The sequence below is a fragment of the Heptranchias perlo genome, unplaced genomic scaffold (assembly GCF_035084215.1).
Source record: "Heptranchias perlo isolate sHepPer1 unplaced genomic scaffold, sHepPer1.hap1 HAP1_SCAFFOLD_47, whole genome shotgun sequence".
Lineage (NCBI taxonomy): Eukaryota > Metazoa > Chordata > Chondrichthyes > Hexanchiformes > Hexanchidae > Heptranchias > Heptranchias perlo.
This window is the reverse complement of record NW_027139484.1, coordinates 1,489,812-1,504,296: the sequence shown is the minus strand read 5'-3', so window position 1 is coordinate 1,504,296 and position 14,485 is coordinate 1,489,812. Positions and strand designations below refer to the sequence as shown.

The following is a 14,485-nucleotide window of genomic DNA, read 5'->3' as shown; positions in this document are numbered from 1 at the left end:
CGGGGTCACAGTTTTTTCCCTGAGAGCCGGTTTGAACAATTCTGCAATTCAAGTTTTCTTTGCGTCTTCACAATTAACAGAACCCTGCTCGAAAGTCTGCCTCTGGTCGGGAGGGAAGCACCTGATGACCTCATTTATTTAATGCAAATAACAGAAGACAAACACACATCTTCGTTCAAAAACCACCCTGCAGGTGGACACATAGTGAGATAAACACAGGGCAGAGATGCAGACAGTATCCGGAAACATAGGGAAATAGACAAGAGAAATAGATTGAGCGCTTTGTTATCAGAAAATTGTCTGAACCTCCACGGTCAATGAAAGGGCTTTTGTTGGCCGGTTTCCCATTGAACCGGAGAATTCGGGAGAACTTGGTGGATGGTTGGTTCGTATTCCCTTGTCCCCCACCATTGGAAAAGGTTTGTCCATCCCACCGGACTAACTCCTTTCAAAAGCCACTCTGTCCGAAGTCAATATATCCTTCCAGATGAGAAGGGAATAAAACTTGAAAAGAGCGTCACTGTGGATCAGTTTTCTCTCACTCAAAATTATCTGTTTAATGAAGTAAAATATGCAGGTGACAAAGAATACGGCAACAGCCACTGTCTCCCTTTTTGGCAGGAGAAGAAAATCGATCTGTCTGTTTGTGGAGACCAAGTTCCAACATAATGTTTCTGCCCAGGATCGAACCGGGGACCTTTCGCGTGTAAAGCGAACGTGATAACCACTACACTACGGAAACCGATGGCATAGTGTATAACACAATGGGCAGCTGAATGGTGTGCTCTCTCTGCTCGTACTTGGAATGTGTTGTTTCCATTCCAGCAAGAGACACAGACAGTGGCTGCTCCCCCTCATCTTTAAAAACTCTCAGGGTCGTGGGTTTGAGCCCCACGTTGGGCGAGTACCGTTTTAAACTTTTATGCTGCTTCCACCCGCCCTCCTCCGTCTCACCGCACACGATGGGGCCGCGCCCGGGCTGAATCTCTCCATTTCGGTTTCCGCCCCTGTCGCAGCATGAAATGGTCCTTATCAAAGTCACAAATGATACCCTATGTGACTCCAACCATGATAAACTATCCCTCCTCATCCTTCTCAAATACAATATCTCACCGTGCTGTTATGCTGTTAGACTAGTTTCCTCTCTCTGCTCTTATTTGGAATGTGTTGCTTTTCCATCTGACAACACTTAGTATCATCGTATTATGTTAGTCCACAAGAGGAGATCATTCGGCCCATCGTGCCTGTGCCGGGTCAAACACACGTATTCGTTCAAAATAAGTTCAGAGACAGATTGAGTGTTTTTTTTATCAGAAAATTGCCTGAACCCCCACAGTCCACAGCTTTCCTCCTCGCTATCAACCACACGGCCTACTTTTATGTCAACCGCAAATTTCTCAATCATGCCCCCTCCGCTTAACTCCAAATCGTTAATGTACACCACAAAAAGCAAAGGACCAAGTACCGAGCCCTGCGACACCCCACTGGAAACAGCCTTCCAGCCGCAAAAACACCCGTTGACCATTACCCTTTGCTTTCTACCACTCAGCTAATTTTGGATCCAATAAGCCACATTCCCTTGGATCCCATGGGCCTTTACTTTTTCGACCAATCTGCCATGTGGGAATTTTTCAAAAGCCTTGCTACAATCCATGTAGACTACATCAATTGCGCTACCCTCATCGATCCTCCTTGTCATCTCCTCGAAAAATTCAATCAGGTGAGTTGGACACGACCTCCCCTCAACAAATCCATGCTGACTGCCCTTGATTGGTCCGTGCCTTTCGAAGTGACAGTTGATCCTGTCCCTCAGAATTGATTCCAATAATTTCTCCTGCTTGCTGCAATAACAGATAAGGCGGTTATTAGTACTCAGGCCTGGCTAGCTCAGTTGGTAGAACATGAGACTATTAATCTCAGGATCGTGGGTTCAAGCCCCACATTAGGCGAGGACCATTTTTAACTTTCATGCTGCTATCACTGGCCAACAGTGCAGAAATAATGCAGAATAAAGCATGGTATCGGTAGTCAGAATGGCCGAGCGGTCTAAGGCGCTGCGTTCAGGTTGCAGTCTTTTCTGGAGGCGTGGGTTCGAATTCCACTTCTGACATTGCTGATTTTTACCAAGACCTGGAAATATTTTATTTGTGGATTGGGCTGCAGCTGATTTTTCTGCCAAGTTGATTTGCTCCACCCACAAAAGCAACTGGCTTTGTCATGCATATGTGATTTGAGAAGTTTTGAATGGTGAAATGTTTGACATATTAATGACCGGGACAAAGAAATAGAACAGCAGTGGGAAACATTTAAAACGATGATCGATAGAGTCCAGGAGAAATATATCCCACGACAAAGCAAGAAAAAACTAGCCAGAAATGATACAACAGGGATGAATAAAGAAATAAGGACAAAATTGAAACTAAAGAAAAAGGCACACATGAGACAATAAAGGAGAGATGGGAATGTGAAAAGACTGGGAAAGAAGTCTAAAGAACTATTGCAAAGGCAAAAAGGAATATCAAAAAAGCGAAGTATTCTGGACACATCAACAGCCAAAGAAAATTTAGGATTGGAATAGGGCCACTAAGGGATACACACGACAAACTCACAGGCAATGACAGCGAAATGGCAGAAATATTAAATAATCACTTTGCTTCAGTATTTAACAGGGAGACTAATATTGTGGGCATGACAGCAGAAGAAGAGATAAAAAAATATATAAAGACATTTAAGATCGAAAGGGGGGAGATAATTCATAAACTAATCAAAGCCAGAGAGGAAATTTCCTGTTAGGAGCCGAACCAGAGTTTCAAACCGCTCAGCCACGCGAATTTCCGTATTACTGTTCAGGAGCACAGTTCACAGGGACACGATTACTGCGCTCCATTTAGGGAGGCTTAGTGACAGGTGGAAATTGACCTATTAATAGAATCATAGAATAGGACAGCGCCATTCGGATGCCATTCGGCCCATCGTGCCTGTGCCAGCTCTCTGAAAGAGCTTTCCAGTTAGTCCCACTCGCCTGCTGTTTCCCCATAGCCCAGAAAATGTTTCCATCCAAGCGTTTATCCAATTCCCTTTTGAAAACTGTGAGTTAAGAAAAACAATATTGAAAGGGGTGCTGGGGCCTCTGCAGCGTCGATGGAGAGTGTGTGATGATTGAAGTTATCAAGATGGTTGCTTTACACATGGTATGTTGTGCAATCATCCTGAAATATCTTCAATATCCAATACAAATTGAATTGCAAATCTGACGGACAAACACTGGAAAACAAGTCACGAGTGAACGCAAATCATCTGGGACCCGTTTTCAGCCTCACGGCACTTTAAATAAAGTGAAATAACTTTGCATTGAAAAGATTTGGAACTTGCATCTGTGCCTTTATCTGTTCCATTTCTTAAAGTTGCTGGCGTCTGATGATGAACACGCCTCTGCTCCCTCCATTGAACAAGAAAGGAGGTGTTTGACGTTGACGGGACCTGTTGGTTCTGAGCTCATTCTTTACATTGAGTGGGTTCGCGTCCTTCAACTTTAGCCCAGCGGTGAACTTCGCAGCAAACAAGTTCGACACCGTCTCACCGCGGACGCTGACTGCCATGTTTATTGTAAACAATTTTACAACACCAAGTTATAGCCCAGCAATTTTATTTTAAATTCACAAGCTTTCGGAGGCTTCCTCCTTCCTCAGGTGAACGTTTGTTGGAAATGAAAACGTTTCCAACAAACGTTCACCTGAGGAAGGAGGAAGCCTCCGAAAGCTTGTGAATTTAAAATGAAATTGCTGGACTATAACTTGGTGTTGTAAAATTGTTTACAATTGTCAACCCCAGTCCATCACCGGCATCTCCACATCATGCCATGTTTATTGTTATTTCTTTCAGACCTCAATAAATAGTGACCGTGATTTTAAATTTGCACTCAATGATTTTTAGGTAGTCTCCTTTCAGTGTTTCAAAGGCGACCCCTAATTTATGATAGTCCGGCCATTTCACCAGCCGTGTTGAAAACAAAACATGTCTCTGCTTTTCGCGGCTTTTTTCGAAAGGCAAAAAATATATTTCCCGTGACCTCTGAAGGATGGGCAAGTACATTTCAGAAAGCTGAAGCAAGTTCACCGAGCTTAAATCGTCTGACCACGTTAAAGGCGATATATACAGATATATATATACATATATATATACAAGTAGTTGCTGTCTGTTTCTGTGGTTGTCTTTTTTCTGTGTGTGTCCATCTGCAGGTAGATTTTGAATCAATACCAGTATTCGTGTCAGTTTGTTGCATGAAATAAATGAGGTTATCAGGCGCTCCCCTCCCTGCCACTGGGTAGGTACTGAGTCAGGGTTTCGACCAAACTTCTGTTTTGTTTTGTGTGAAAAAGCAATTGAAACCTTCATTCGGGAATTATCCAGTCTCATGTGAGCGGTGAAAGAAACAGTGACCCCGATGTGATGTGAACACGCAGCCTTTTGATCTGGAGTCAGACCTTTGCGCCACGCACTCTGAAGACAGGATCCTGGATGTTATTATATTTTTTGAATGTTTCTCAAACACCGTTTCATATATTGGTTAAATAGATAGGGCTTATCAAATCTCCGCCAGATCCCACCGGGTGTGAGACAGTCTTGGAAGCAGCCTTCACCCCCAATATCACGTTGGCTTTCATCGCCTGCTCCCAGCGGACTGCATGAACAGGGCTGGGAGATATGGATTTTGTTCACATCATTCAGCAATGTGAATCGTTAAATATTTAATCATTTTTAATGGGGACAAGGTTTACAAAACGCGCCCGCCCAGTTCCGAACCGGGGACCTTTCGCCTGCTCGGCAAACGTGATAACCACTATACTACGGAAAACTGATGCTTCAAGCTCTGTGATATGGATATAACCCCTCAGCCAAACTAATTTCCGTATCATTGTCCAGGAGCTCATTTCACAGGGATACATTTCCTGCGCTGTATTTCGGAAGGCTGCAGAGAAGGATCGGTGGCGATGGTCAGGCAGGGAATCCCAGAGCATCGCGCCCACACAAACATTTCACTGTTTTTTTCATGTACCTGTTATCCGACCGCAGTTTAAACTATTGCGAATGGCATGCGCAGATGATATTGTTCATTGAGTGTTTTCTTGCTCGAAACATCAGCCTTTACGGTTAACAGCCGAACGCGCTAACCGATTGCGCCACAGAGACCAACCGGTGTGGTTTCTTGCAAGATACACGAAAGCAGCGTGTCACCTGGTCAAAGTTTCATGTTGCAGCCACAGAAATGTCGTTGTCCATTATCAGTGTTACTTTTCCAGAAATAAAGGAAGGAACATTGTTTGTGGAAACATGGAAACGGTCTGATCTCGCTCACAGCATCGATATCACCGCCAACCAGCTCTCCTGCAACCGGCGCGCTAATCGCTGCTTTGTCTGTTACTTGTTAGCACTGCGGGAGAGCCTTCGTCACACGGATTGCAGCGGTTCAACAAGGCGGCTCACCACCACCTTCTCAAGGGTAATTAGGGATGGGCAATAAATACCGGCCTCGCCAGCGACACCCACATCCCATTAACGAATAAAAAAAATATTAATTTCAGATTCTGCATCAGTTTGAGGTGCTGTATTGGATTAAGCTGTTGTATTTGTTTGAGGTACTTTATTGCTTTGAGATACTGTATTAGATTGAGATGCTGTATGAGTTTGAGGTATTAATTTATGTTTCAGGTTCTGCATCGGTTTGAGGTACTGTATTAGTTTAAGGTGTTGTATTTGATTGAGGTACTGTATTAGTTTGAGGTTCTTTATTAGTTTGAGATGATGTATTGGCTTGAGGTATTATATTAGTTTCAGATTCTCTATCCGTTTCAGGTATTGTATTAGCTTGAGGTACCGTATTAGTTTGAGGTACTCTTTTAATTTGAGAAGCTCTATCAGTTTGAAGTGTTATATTAGTTTGGGGTATCTGTATTGTAAGGAAAGAGTTAGTCTTTATATTGAATTAATATTAACCTTTACCATTTGCCTCTTAAGTAAGGAAGTATAAATCTCTGTTGGGAGAATGAAACTACAATCATAAGTCAGATTTGCTTCATTTTATATGCATGCATATGTTTAATATAGAGACGAGTAGATTCTGAAGTCCAGAAACTCTTGGATCGGAGCTGATATCATAATACTCATAAGTTTTATTATCCTTTTGATATAAACAATTCTCTGACAATCATAACAAGGCCTTTAAATCATTCAGAGCTGGTGTGTATGTGTGTCAGACAGCATTGTGTGCTATTCGTCTTACCAGCTTCACAGGGAAGCAGGAGAGGTGTGAGATATGTATGATTGCAACGTATCATTCCAAGCTGACGAAGCGGGAAAGGGCTGTACTTGTGAGAGACAAACACCATTCTGCTCTCTGGTCAATGGGCAAGGCCATATGTTTTAACTAACAAGTTCAAAAGTTATAGTTATAATTAATGCCTAAAGCAGAACACCTGGCTGTGCCGAAGGAGCCTGCTTGCACCACAAGGCGACATCTAGTGGAGGAGTGCAGTTAGGTGATGAGGGAAGTGATACTCTGATGACATAGAAAATTCTGGAAACCCTCAGCAGGTCAGGCAGAATCTGTGGAGAGAGTAACAGAGTTAATGTTTCAGGTCAATGACCTTTCATCAGAACCACGTTGGGCAGTTGTGTTTGGTAATAGTATGAAACATTGGAATTGTTTCACTCATGTGGGTTGATTTGGGTACTTTTCTGTCTTTGGAAGTTGAAGAGTAAAATAAGGGCTCGTCCGGGATTTGAACCCGGGACCTCTCACATATTTGGACAGATAACCCCGAAGCGAGAATCATACCCCTAGACCAACGAGCCCGTTGACAAAACCCAACGCATTAAAGAGCCAGCCGTCGTAAAACCCTTTTTGTTGGCTATCCTTGATAAGCAATTATGAGGACAGGTTGCAAAGACCAGACTTGCATTCCCTTGAGTGCAGAATATTAAGGGGTGATCTAATTGAGGTGTTTGGATTATTAAAGGATTTGACAGGGCAGATAGAGACTATTTCCTCTGGTGGGGAGAGTCCAGAACAAGGGGGCATAACCTTAAAATTAGAGCTGGGCCGTTCAGGGTTGATGTCAGGAAGCACTTCTTCACACAAAGGGGAGTGGAATTCTGGAACTCTCTCCCTCAAAAAGCAGTTGAGGCTGGGGGTCAATTGAAAATTTCAAAACTGAGATTGATAGATTTTGGGGCTAATTCGGGAGTTTAATGACTTTGACATTTTTTCCCTGTGACTTGGACAGTTTCGATCGATTAAATATTCGTGAAAAGAGTCAGTGCAAAGAGAGTCAACAGTTCATGTTTTCCCGAGACACTTCCTTCAGAGCTAAGAACGAAAAGTTTCTCATTTCCATAGTGCAGCGGTTATCATGTTCACCAGTTACATGCAGAAAGTCCCCGATTTAACCTCGGAGGGAAGCATGTTGTTGGGACTTGCTCCCCATAAACCTCCAGGGTCGAGTTTGTTCATGCATGAAAGGGGCTACAAACCTTTTTAAATTTAACAACGGCTACACCAGATTCCTGGTATAATAAGCACAAAACACTTTTAAGCAGACTCCTAAAATACAGTATGTAAAACGGGAAGGGATAAAAGTTCATGACATACAAAACACAAAGATTTATTGACGTTTTAATTGTCACTTGGCAAACAAGTTAGCATTTCCTTCAGTGTGCAACAGAACGTATTAATGGCGATTAAAAAAACATTAAATGTCTCACAGACTTGAATTATTTTTGTGCAATGAACTATTCCCAACCACAAGGGAACACTGCATCAAACATATATATTTAAGTATATAATAAGTATATATATAATATATATATATATATATATATATATATATATAATCTATGCCATCAGTAGACCTCGTGGTGAAACGGTAGCGCGTCTGACTCTGGATTCTGAAGGCTGCGTATTTAAATCATGTCGAAATCACTACTTCTTATACCATTCATATCAGCCTGGATAATTTCGGAATCACTGCTTTTTAATAATAAACGAAACTTTGCTCACTAGTTCATTGTTCATTGCTCTCTGTCATTGATAATTGAAATGAAATATTAATCTAGCTAAGCCGGAGAACAAAATATTAAACAAGCGAAACAAATACTGAGCAAAATTATTTGCAATGTTTGGGGGGAAGTGCAGCTGAAAAGCAGAAGATCTGAATGGAATGATCAATGATTGAGCGGAATACATTGCTCGACTTGTTACTCGATTGCCTTCTTGCACAGCACCTCACAAACCCGTGACCTCAACCATCTAGAAGGACAAAGGCAGCAAGTACATGGGAATAACACCACCTGCACGTTCCCCTCCAAGTCACACACCATCCCGACTTGGAAATATATCGGCCGTTCCTTCATCGCCGTTGGATCCTGGAACTCCCTACCGAACAACACTGAGGGAGAACCTTCACCACACGGACTGCAGCGGTTCAAGAAGACGGCTCAACACCACCTTCTCAAGGGCAATTAGGTTTGGGCAATAAATTCTGGCCTTGCCAGCGACACCCACATCCCATGAACGAATGTAAAAAATCTCTGTGCTCCTCCAATTCTGGCCTCTTGCGCATCCCCGATTTAAATCGCTACACCATTGGCGGCTGTGCCTTCAGCTACCTAAGCTCTGGAAATGCCTCCTTAAACCTCTCCGCCTCTCTCTCCTTTAACACATACCTTAAAACCTACCTCTTCGACTAAGCTTTTGGTCACCTGTCCCAATATCTCCTTATGTGGCTTAGTGTCAAATTTTGTTTAATAACGCTCCCGTGAAGCACCTTGTGACGTTTTACTACGTTAAAGGCGCTCGACAAATGCAGGCTGTGTCCTCTGGTTATCGACCCTCCTGCCAATGGAAACAGCTTCTCCCCATCCATTCTATCAAAATCCCCTCATAATTTTGAACGCCTCTATTAAATCTCCCCTTCACCTTTTTTTGCTCTAAGAAGAACAATCCCAGCTTCTCCAGTCTCTCCACATAACCCATCCCCGGACACGATGCAAGGCGGAGGGTTGCAACCAGGTTTGCAAATTATTGCCAGTCGGGAGCTGGACAAATCGAAAGGAACCGAAATGACAAACAGCTTTGTGAATCTGTAGAAACGCTTTGGGAAACGGAATTGGAGACGAATAAAGGACTGACCAGACAGGCGGTCAAGACGCAGCTGAGTCGGCCTGTCCCCCTGGAACAGTTACTCTGATGTTGTGGGTGAAATTAAGAGGTCGGAGCCATTTAAACCGCTCCCAGTTACTGCAGATCAGGCTTCAAAAACTGAAATCAGCGTCAGGACGCTCAGAATACTTTTTTATTCATTCATGGGATGTGGGCGTCGCTGGCGAGGCCGGCATTTATTGCCCATCCCCAATTGCCCTTGAGAAGGTGGTGGTGAACCGTCTTTTTAAACCGCTGCAGTCAGTGTGACGAAGGTTCTCCCACAGTGCAACGAACTAACAGACAAAGCACCGGTTGGCGCGCCGGTTGCAGGAGAGCTGGTTGGCGGTGATATCGATGCTGTGAGCGAGACCAGACCGTTTCCATGTTTCCACAAACAATGTCCCATCCTATATTTCTGGAAAAGTAACACTGATCGTGGTCAATTGCATTTCTGTGGCTGCAACATGTAACTTTGGCTAGGTGACACGCTGCTTTAGTGCATCTTGCAAACAGCCACACCAGATGGTCTCTGTGGCGTAATCGGTTAGCGCGTTCGGCTGTTAACCGAGAGGTTGGTGGTTCGAGCCCACCCAGGGGCGATAGTGCTTCCTTTTACTTCCCACTTTCGGATTCATTGCCTCATTCTGATCGCCCTGAAGCCGGTGCCAGGTTTTAATTCCTGATCTGCAGGAACTGGGAGCACTTTAAATGGCTCCGATCTCTTCATCTCATTTCAAGTTTTCTAATGTCTGATTTGGCTGCAAGAAAGCACTCTGTGAACAATGTCATCTGAGCTTGCCTGATTCGCCATAATTTACACTGCGGTCGGATATCATGCACGTGAAAAAAAACAGTGAAATGTTTGTTTCGGCGCGATGCTCTGGGATTCCCTGCCTGACCTTCGCCACCGATCCTTCTCTGCAGCCTTCCGAAATACAGCGCAGTAAATGTATCCCTGTGAAATCAGCTCCTGGACAGTAATACGGAAATGTGTTTGGCTGAGGGGTTATATCTCTAACACGGAGTATCAGGTGTTAGGTTTCCGGAGTGTAGTGGTTATTATGTTCACATAACACGCGAGAAGTCCCCGGTCCAAAACCGGCTAGGAACATTTTGAAACGTTGCTCCCATTTACAATGAGTAAATATTAAATGATACACACAGCTGATTAAATGTGAACAAACTCCATATCTCCCAGCCCTGTTAATACAGTCCGCTGAGAGCAGGCGATGAAAGCCAGCGTGATATTGGGGGTGAAGGCTGCTTCCAATACTGTCTCATTACCGGTGGGATCTGGCGGAGATTTGATAAGCCCTGTCTATTCAACCAATAAATGAAACGGTGTTTGAGAAACATTCATATATATAATAACATCCAGGATCCTGTCTTCAGAGTGCGTGGCGCAAAGGTCTGAGTCCAGATCAAAAGGCTGCGTGTTCACATCACATCGGGGCCACTGTTTCGTTCACCGCTCACATGAGACTGGATAATTCCAGAATGAAGATTTTAATTGCTTTTTCACAAATACAACAGATGTGTGGTCTAAAACCTGACTCAGTCCCTACCCAGTGGCAGGGAGGGGGGCGCCTGATATCCTCATTTATTACATGCAACAAACTGACACGAATACTGGTATTGATTCAAAATCGACCTGCAGATGGACACACACAGAAAAAAGACAACCACAGAAACAGACAGCAAGTACTTGTATATATATATTTAGCGCGTTTAACGTGGTCAGACGATTTAAGCTCGGTGAACTTGCTTCAGCTTTCTGAAATGTACTTGTACATCCTCCAGAGGTCACGGGAAATATATTTTTTGCCTTTCGAAAAAAGACGCAAAAAGCAGAGACATGTTTTGTTTTCAACAGGGCTGGTGAAATGGCCGGACGATCATCAATTAGGAGTCGCCTTTGAAACATTTAAAGGCGACTACCTAAAAATCACTTAGTGCAAATTTAAAATCACGGTTGCTATTCATTTAGGTCTGAAAGAAATAACAATAAACATGTCAGTCAGTGCCCGCGGTGAGACGGTGTCGAACTTGTTTGCTGTGAAGTTCACCGCTGGACTAAAGTTGACGCCGCTTAAAGGACGGGAACCCACTAAATGTAAAGGATGAGCTCATAACCAACAGGTCCTGTCAACGTCAAACACCTCCTTTCTTGTTCAATAGAGCGAGCAGAGGCGTGTACATCATCAGACGCCAGCAACTTTAAGAAATGGAACAGATAAAGGTACAGATGCAAGTTCCAAATCTTTTCAATGCAAAGTTATTTCACTTTATTTAAAGTGCCGTGAGGCTAAAAAGAGGTCCCAGATGATTGGCGTTCACTCTTGACGTGTTTTCCAGTGTTTGTCCATCAGGTTTGCAATTGAATTTGTATTGGATATTGAAGATATTTCAGTATCATTACACAACATACCATGTGTAATGCAATCATCTTGATAACTTCAATCATCACACACTCTACATCGACGCTGCAGAGGCCCCAGCACCCCTTTCAATATTGTTTTTCTTAACTCACAGTTTTCAAAAGGGAATTGGATAAACGTGTGGATGGAAACATTTTCAGGGCTATGGAGAAACAGCAGGCGAGTGGGACGAACTGGACAGCTCTTTCAGAGAGTTGGCACAGGTACGATGGGCCGAATGCCATCCGAATGGCGCTGTATTATTCTATGATTCTATTAATAGATCAATTTCCGCCTTTCACTGAGCCTCCCAAAATGGAGCACAGTAATCGTGTCCCTGTGAAATGAGCTCCTGAACAATAATACGGAAATTAGCGTGGCTGAGCGGTTTGAAACTCTGGTTAGGCCCCTAACAGGAAATTTCCTGTCTAAGATTGATTAGTTTATTAATTATCTCCCCCATTCGATCTTAACTGTCTTTGCATATTTTTTTGATCTCTTCTTCTACTGTCACGCCCACAATACCAGTCTCCCTGATAAATACTGAAGCAAAGCGATTATTTAATATTTCTGCCAATTCGCTGTCATTGCCTGTGAGTTTGTCGTGTGTATCCCCCAGTAACCCTATTCCTATCCGAAATTTTCTTTGGCTGTTTGATGTGTCTCGAATACTTTGGGTTTTTTTGATATTCCATTTTGCCTTTCTAATAGTTCTTTAGACTTCTTTCCCAGTCTTTTCACATTCCCCTCTCTCCTTTATTGTCCAGTGTGTGCCTTTTTTAAAATTTCAATTTTGCCCTTATTTCTTTATTCATTCCTGGTGTGTCATTTCTGGCTAGTTTGTTCTTGCTTTTTAGTGGGATATATTTCTCCTGGACTCTATTGATCGCCGTTTTAAATGTTTCCCACTGCTGTTCTATTTCTTTGTCCAGGTCATTAATATGTCAACCATTTCACCGTTCGAAACTTCTCAAGTCACATATCCATGACAAAGCCAGTTGCTTTTGTGGGAGGAGCAAATTGACTTGGCAGCAAAATCAGCTGCAGCCCAATCCACAAATAAAATATTTCCACGTAATAGCAAAGATAACAAATGTGAGAAGTGGGATTCGAACCCACGCCTCCAGAAGAGGCTGCAACCTGAACGCAGCGCCTTTGACCGCTCGGCCATCCTGACGACCGATTCCATGTTTCATTCTGCATCATTTCTGCACTGTTGGCCAGTGAAAGCATCATGAAAGTTTAAAATGTTACTCACCCAACGTGGGGCTCGAACCCACGATTAAGAGCCTCGTGCTCTATCCAACTGAGCTCGCCGGGCCTGAGGATTGCTCACCGCCTTATCTGTCATAACAGCAAGCAGGAGAAAGACTCCATTTCGAATTATTGCAATCAATTCTGAGGGACAGGATAAACTGTCACTTCGAAAGGCACGGACGATTCAAGAACAGTCAGCATGGATTTGTCAAGGGGAGGTCGTGTCTGACGAACCTGATTGAATTTTTCGAGGAGTTGACAAGCAGGATCAATGAGGGGAGCGCAATTGATGTCGTCTACGTGGACTTTAGCAAGGCTTTTGAAAAGTTCCCTCATGGCAGATTGGTCAAAAAAGTGAAGGCCCATGGGATTCAAGGGAATTCGGCTTGTTGGATCCAAAATTGGCTCAGTGGCAGGAAGTTAATGGTCGACGGATGTTTTTGCGGCTGGAAGGCTGTTTCCAGTGGGGTGCCGCAGGGTTGGGTACTTGGTCCTTTGATTTTTGTGATATACATTAACAATTTGGACTTAAACGTCGGAGGCATGATAAAGACATTTGCAGGTGACACAAAAATAGGCCGTGTGGTTGATAGCGAGGTGGAAAGCTGTAGACTGTGGGGGTTCGGGCAATTTTCTGATAACAAAGCACTCAATCTATCTCTGAACGAATTTTGAACGAATACGTGTGTTTGACCCGGCACAGGCACGATGGGCCGAATGATCTCCTCTTGTGGACTAACATAATACGATGATACCAAGTGTTGTCAGATGGAATAGCAACACATTCCAAATAAGAGCAGAGAGAGGAAACTAGACTCACAGCATAACAGCACGTTGAGATATTGTATTTGGGAAGGATAAGGAGGGATAGTTTTTCATGGTGGTAGTCACATAGGGTATCATTTGTGACTTTGATAAGGACCATTTCATGCTGCGACAGTCTCTGGTACTGTGTGTGAGTGTGGGATTCATTCTGTATCTGTCAGTCTCTGGTACTGTGTGTGAGTGTGGGATTGATTCTGTATCTGTCAGTCTCTGGTACTGTGCGTGAGTGTGGGATTCATTCTGTATCTATCAGTCTCTGGTACTGTGTGTGAGTGTGGGATTCATTCTGTATCTGTCAGTCTCTGGTACTGTGTGTGAGTGTGGGATTGATTCTGTATCTGTCAGTCTCTGGTACTGTGTGTGAGTGTGGGATTCATTCTGTATCTGTCAGTCTCTGGTACTGTGTGTGAGTGTGGGATTCATTCTGTATCTGTCAGTCTCTGGTACTGTGTGTGAGTGTAGGATTCATTCTGTATCTGTCAGTCTCTGGTACTGTGTATGAGTGTGGGATTCATTCTGTATCTGTCAGTCTCTGGTACTGTGTGTGAGTGTGGGATTCATTCTGTATCTGTCAGTTTCTGGTACTGTGTGTGAGTGTGGGATTCATTCTGTATCTGTCAGTCTCTGGTACTGTGTGTGAGTGGGGGATTCATTCTGTATCTGTCACTCTCTGATACTGTGTGTGAGTTTGGAATTGATTCTGTATCTTGTCAGCAGTGTGTGTGAGAGTTTGTGATTCATTCTTTATATTCAGTCTCTCATACTGTGTGTTAGTGTGGGATTCTTT

The 14,485-nt window shown here is 43.5% G+C and overlaps 6 non-coding genes across 6 annotated transcripts; 3 read left to right on the top strand and 3 right to left on the bottom strand.

The window, feature by feature from the left end:
* Positions 1 to 669: 669 nt before the first annotated feature.
* Positions 670 to 742, bottom strand: trnav-uac (transfer RNA valine (anticodon UAC)). The gene has a single exon. It is a non-coding gene; the product is annotated as a tRNA-Val (tRNA).
* A 1,134-nt stretch (positions 743 to 1,876) lies between these two features.
* Positions 1,877 to 1,949, top strand: trnan-auu (transfer RNA asparagine (anticodon AUU)). The gene has a single exon. It is a non-coding gene; the product is annotated as a tRNA-Asn (tRNA).
* Positions 1,950 to 2,027: 78 nt separating this feature from the next.
* On the top strand, positions 2,028 to 2,110 carry trnal-cag (transfer RNA leucine (anticodon CAG)). Its single transcript has one exon. It is a non-coding gene; the product is annotated as a tRNA-Leu (tRNA).
* A 4,654-nt stretch (positions 2,111 to 6,764) lies between these two features.
* On the bottom strand, positions 6,765 to 6,852 carry trnap-cgg (transfer RNA proline (anticodon CGG)). The gene is given in 2 exon segments: positions 6,765 to 6,800; positions 6,817 to 6,852. It is a non-coding gene; the product is annotated as a tRNA-Pro (tRNA).
* Positions 6,853 to 9,724: 2,872 nt separating this feature from the next.
* On the top strand, positions 9,725 to 9,798 carry trnan-guu (transfer RNA asparagine (anticodon GUU)). The gene has a single exon. It is a non-coding gene; the product is annotated as a tRNA-Asn (tRNA).
* A 2,912-nt stretch (positions 9,799 to 12,710) lies between these two features.
* On the bottom strand, positions 12,711 to 12,793 carry trnal-cag (transfer RNA leucine (anticodon CAG)). Its single transcript has one exon. It is a non-coding gene; the product is annotated as a tRNA-Leu (tRNA).
* Between the last annotated feature and the right edge of the window lie 1,692 nt (positions 12,794 to 14,485).